The sequence below is a fragment of the Myotis lucifugus genome, unplaced genomic scaffold (genome assembly GCF_000147115.1).
Source record: "Myotis lucifugus unplaced genomic scaffold, Myoluc2.0 scaffold_214, whole genome shotgun sequence".
NCBI lineage: Eukaryota > Metazoa > Chordata > Mammalia > Chiroptera > Vespertilionidae > Myotis > Myotis lucifugus.
Window position 1 is genome coordinate 1,362,383 of NW_005871262.1, and position 5,992 is coordinate 1,368,374.

The following is a 5,992-nucleotide window of genomic DNA, read 5'->3' on the forward strand; positions in this document are numbered from 1 at the left end:
TGAGCGAATACCTGTAAGAGGCACTTGGCACTTTATAAGCCTTTTGTAAGAGCTAAGTCAAATCAATGTCGTTAAATAAAATATAAAATATTTCTGAGAGACTATTTTATTGATCACAATGAATACGTGAGGAAGGTATTTACAAAGTCGAGGTGGTTTAGGGGGTGGAGCATAAGAAAAAATAGTATACATTTTTTAATAATAACCACGTGTATTTCATAAATGTTACATTAATTGAACCATGCAGTATCTATTCTTTAGATATTAACTTTTCTCACTCAACATCGTTTCCTTGAGGTTCATCTAAATTGCTGCATGAATCAATTGTTCCTTTTTTTTTATTGCTGAGTAGGTCAACGTATCTGAGTGTTTGCCAGTCCAGGGCAGGCGGTCGTGAGGATTAGGGACCAGAGAAGTCCACGGCGCCAACTGGTTCTGCAAGCCGAGGGCGAGGTGGGTAGGGGCGGCGGGCACCAGGGTAGGGCAGGAGCGGGGTGCGCCCTCCAGGTGGCCTGGCGCGGGCCCTTCCTTTGGAGAACCCCGCTGCAGCCCCGCGGCCTGTAGGGGCCACGGACTTGGCTCGGGCTTCACGTTGATGACCGGGTCCCCCATGTCCATCTCATCGTCGTCGGTGTGGGCGGTGGACTCGGGGTCTACTCGGCGGGGCTTGCAGCCGGCCTTGCAGCGGGACATGGTTTGGGGTGCGGACGATCCTGTGAGCTGGCGGGCTGGCGGGCTGGCGGGCTGGCGGGCTGGCGGGCTGGCGGGCAGGCTGGTGGGCTTCAGGGCGGAAGGCGAGCGAGGCGTGTGCGTTCTGGCTAGAAGCTCAGCTGAGTGACTGGGGCCACTGGCCTGGAACTTTTATACCTGCTAGCCTGGCCATGGCTCCGCCCAATGGGGCGGGGCCTGATGGGCTCAGAAGGGGCGCCCGCGGGGGCCTGGATGGAGGTCAAACTTGGTCTGAGCCTGGCCCATGGGGATTGGCTTAAGGACTACACAAACTAAGGGCACCGACCTCACTTGGCCAGCTTAGGAAAGGCGACTTCAGATCCTGTTTTCGGGCTGGTGAAACTGAGGCACAGCATCCCCACAAACACCTGGGACGGAGAAAATGGTAGGGGCTACGTTTCTAACCGTGCCCCTATCAGTATCTTGGACTCTTTCAGTAAATACATAATAAAAATTCACTGTGCAAACCTCTATTGCGTGCCTATGGTGCACCAGGTACTGTTCTAAGCACTGGGGCCAAGGCAGCGAACCCAACAGACAATAATCCCTGGCCCCCGAGTTGACTGGTTCAGGGAGACGACGCTCAACAAGATAACTATGGAAACCAGAGTGCCTTCCTGGGTGACCTGTGTCACCTGGAACCACACAAAGCTAGGAAGGGTTATAAAGGGGCAGGGTGAGTTGGGGGGGGGGGGGTGCGGGGACTCAAACTTCTCCCCACACCACGGAAAGGTACGGTGGCATTGAGACCTGAGGGATGGGAGGGAGTCAGCCAGTCTCTGTTCAAGAATAACAAGGAGGGGGGACTTTTCCCCCCTCCCCTCATGGGAGTCTATACTTGTTCTTCAATAAATTTCCACCTTCGCTAGACAAAATAATAATAACGATAACAATTATAATAAATAAATAAATAAAAATAACAAGGAGGGATCAGACAGACAGGAGGGGGGTTGAGCTCTGAAAAAATGGAGTCAGCTGTGAGAGGGTCTTTTGACCCCTTAAAAGTCTGGGTTTTGGAGAGGTGAGTCTTGAGGTGCCTGGGGGGGGGGGGGAGGGGAGGAGGGGAGAGGCGGGTTTGAGCAGAAGAGGATTCGGATAAGCCAGTCAATGAAGGAAAAATGCCGCATGATCTCACTCATTAATGGATAATAAAGACCATTATAAACTTTTGAACAAAAATAGATACAGAGGCAGAGTTGCCTCGAACAAACTGTCAAACTACAGTGGGAAGGCCGGGGAGGGTTGGACGGTAGGAGGGGAGTAAGAGATCAATCAAAGCCGAAACCGGTTTTGGCTCAGTGGATAGAGCCGTCGGCCTGTGGACTGAAGGGTCCCAGGTTCGATTCCGGTCAAGGGCATGTACCTGGGTTGCGGGCACATCCCCAGTAGATGTGCAGGAGGCGGCTGGTTGATGTTTCTCTCTCATCGACGTTTCTAACTCTCTATCTCTCTCCCTTCTTCTCTGTAAAAAATCAATAAAAGATATTTAAAAAAAAAGAGCTCAACCAAAGGACTTGTATGCATGCATATAAGCATAACCAATGGACATAAGCCACTGGGGGGTAGGGGCGGCCAGGGGATTGTCAAGGGGGAGGAAAAAAAGGAGACATATGTAATAATCTTTGTAATACTTTAGGCAATAAAACAATAAAAATCAAATATTAAAATAAAATAAAATAAATAAATCTGTCCAGGAAAAAAGTAAAAATAACATAAAAAGTTAAAAAGGGGTAATTTGTGGGAAGCTGTCCATCCTTGTTGCTTGACACAGTCGATGCAGGGAAGAAACATCTGCACAGCTTATGTTTCAAGGGACCTGGTGTATATGGCATCCTGTTCCTAATATGCTTGCTCCCCTTAGTGCTATGTGTTTTAACCAAGGTCACCTCTCCCAGAAAGGTTGTTTCCCCAGGTGGGGATTTTCCTCAGTAAAACCCCTTAACTAAGTGCCAGGCAGGTAGCTAATCACTTTAACTACGAACCATCACGCTTAAGCCACTTAATCTTCTCTCCGTGGAATGGAGATAACAAACGAACTAACCATTGGAAGAGAATGGATAGGATTAAGACCAACTGGGTATAAATACAGATGTAGCAGGAGAAGTAGAGTCAGAGCCTGGCTGGAGATCCTGGCTAAATCCCGGCTGGAGAACCTGGTTAGGCTGCTGATCAACTGAACGCTGTGTCCGTGTCGTTTCTTCTTCCGAGACACCGTCCACAACTTTGGGAACCCCTGGACCTGCTGTGCTTGGACCCCAACATCAAGGCGGTGGCGGTGGCGGTGGCGGTGCCAGTGGCAGTGGCTGTCCCACTGGCAGACGGGCTAGAGGGGAGTCCGGGCGGCCACCGGCGTGGGAGCCGGGGGATCACCATGGCAAAGAAGCGGAAAAGCCGAGTGCTGTTCAACTCGGACATGGAGGACAGCGGCAGCGACCAGAACCTGGATCAGGAGCTCTTGTCCCTGGCAAAGCGGAAGCGCAGTGACTCTGAGGAGAAGGAGCCCCCTGTGAATCAGCCTGCAGCCTCCTCAGACTCTGAGACGTCGGACAGTGATGACGAGTGGACGTTCCGGAGCAGTAAAACTAAGAAGAAAGGAAAGGCCAGAAAAATAGAGAAGAAAGGAACCATGAAGAAACAGGTCAATAAAACTGCTTCATCAGGCAGTTCGGACAAAGACAGTTCAGCTGAGAGCTCAGCCCCTGAGGAAGGTGAAATGTCGGATTCTGACAGCAACAGCTCCTCCTCCTCCAGTTCACACACTGACTCCTCCTCTTCTGGAGAGGAAGAGTTCCATGATGGCTATGGGGAAGACCTCATGGGGCATGAGGAGGACAGGGCTCGTCTGGAGCAGATGACAGAGAAGGAAAGAGAGCGAGAACTCTTCAACTGCATTGAGAAGAGGGAGGTGTTGAAAAGAAGATTTGAAACTAAGAAAAAACCAAAAACAGCCAAAAAGAAAGAAAACAAGAAAAAGCAAGAAGAGCAAGAGAAGAAAAAGCTGACACAGATTCCAGAATCTCAGGGAACATCCCACAATAAGGAACGACATTCCAAACGGGATGAGAAACTAGATAAAAAATCTCAAGACCTGGAGGAGCTAAAAGCAGAGAGGGAAAAATGGAAGAACAGAACAGCGGGGCTCCTCGCCAAAAAACAGCCATCAAAAACCAGTGAGGTATACTCTGACGATGAGGAGGAGGAAGAAGATGACAAATCCAGTGAAGAGACAGACTGCTCATCCCGAACACCATCCTCTGATAAAGAAGAAGAGAAAGAAGGGATCCCTCTGAAATCACAACCAGTGTCCTCACCCAAAGAACTGAATCGGGTTCGATTATCACGGCATAAGCTGGAACGTTGGTGTCATATGCCCTTCTTTGCTAAAACTGTCACAGGATGTTTTGTACGGATTGCCATTGGAACCCACAACAGCAAACCAGTTTACCGGGTTGCTGAGATCACGGGTGTTGTGGAAACTGCCAAGGTTTACCAGCTTGGTGGCACCAGAACAAACAAAGGGCTACAGCTACAGCATGGCGATGCCCAGCGGGCATTCCGCCTAGAGTTTGTCTCAAACCAAGCATTCACTGAAAGCAAATTCATGAAGTGGAAAGAAGCCATGTTTTCTGCTGGCATGCAGTTGCCCACTCTAGATGAAATCAATAAGAAGGAATTATCTGTTAAAGAAGCTCTTAATTATAAATTCAATGATCAAGACGTTGAAGCGATTGTAAAAGAGAAAGAAAGGTTCAGGAAAGCTCCGCTTAACTACGCCAAGAAGAAGACTCAGCTGCTAATGGAAAAGGCCATGGCGGAGGACCTGGGGGACCAGGACAAGGCCAAACAAATCCAAGACCAGCTGAATGAGCTAGAGGAGCGGGCAGAGGCCCTGCACCGCCAGTGGACCAAGAACATATCTGCTATCAGTTACATCAACCAGCGGAACCGGAAATGGAATATTGTGAAGCCTGAAAGGGCCCTTGTGGCTGAAAGTCACAACGTGAAAGACCAACAGATGGATCCCTTTACCAGACGGAAATGCACACCTATCATCATTTCTAATTCCAGAAGCCCAGCTGTTCAAGCTGCCATCTTGGCCCAGCTGAATGCAAAGTATGGTTATGGAGTGTTACCGGAAGCCCCAAAGGAAATGAGCAAGGGTACGGGAGAGGATAAAGATTTGCATTCTAAGTCAGCCAGTGACCTCTCAGAAGACTTGTTCAAAGTACATGATTTCGATGTGAAGATTGATTTACAAGTTCCCAGCTCAGAGTCAAAGGCTTTGGCTGTCACCTCCACGGCTCCACCAGCCAAGGATGGGGCTCCAAGGAGATCTCTGAACTTGGAAGACTACAAAAGACGACGGGGGCTTTTTTGAGCTCACCCAGCCTGCTGCTTCTGACCCTGCATGCCCCCATCAGTGTCCCGCCTTTCCTCTTCCTTTGATGTGCCCTCTTTGGGCTGGAGCAGCAGTAGAAACTGGGAAGAGACTCTAAATAGAGTGCACAAGTGTTCATTTCATTATTATGCTTTGTATATATAGGGTGGGGTTTTTTTTTGTAACATCAGTGTACAATTTAAACATAAATAAACATTATGATCAGCTTAACGCCAAAAAAACATATGGTATATAACACATATAACCTACAAGATATGTGTTAATCAACAGTTTAAGCCTTACTGTTTCCAGTAAGGCTCATGGTCAATAGTAGGCTTTTAGTAGTAGTAGTTCAATTTTGGGGGTGTCAAAAGTCATATATGGATCCTCAGCTATGTAGGGGGTCAGCATCCCTAATCCCCACATTGTCCAGGTGTCAACTGTTTTTGAAGGAGCTGCCCTATTTTAAAAACCTCAGTTTCTCACTCAGACAATGGCATAATAATGCCCGCCCTAACGCATTTTATGAAATTTCAGTGACACTATGTATGAAATGACTACAGTGGAGTAAATTTTTCATAACTGAGTTTTACATCCCAATCAATTCTGCTCCACTTCCCATTTTCCAAAGTTCAATTTTTATCTTAAAACCACCCATTCCATTCTACCCCCTTCATCCAACAACCATCCACTTACCCAATACCCATCTACCACCCATGTATTCATTTATTTTTCCATCCTTCCCTCCATCCATCCGAACGTCCGTCCGTCATCCAAGTTAGATCCTTAGAAGTGCATGTGGAAAGCTAAATACTGTAATTAAGGGTGCCTAAAATAAAGGCTGAGTTCCTGGAGTAAACAGAAGGAGACTGAAAAGGTTGATGA

At 48.0% G+C, this 5,992-nt stretch overlaps 1 pseudogene; it reads left to right on the forward strand.

Moving 5' to 3' along the window:
- The first annotated feature begins 3,007 nt into the window (after positions 1–3,007).
- Positions 3,008–5,107, forward strand: LOC102439668 (annotated as a pseudogene).
- The last annotated feature ends 885 nt before the right edge of the window (positions 5,108–5,992 follow it).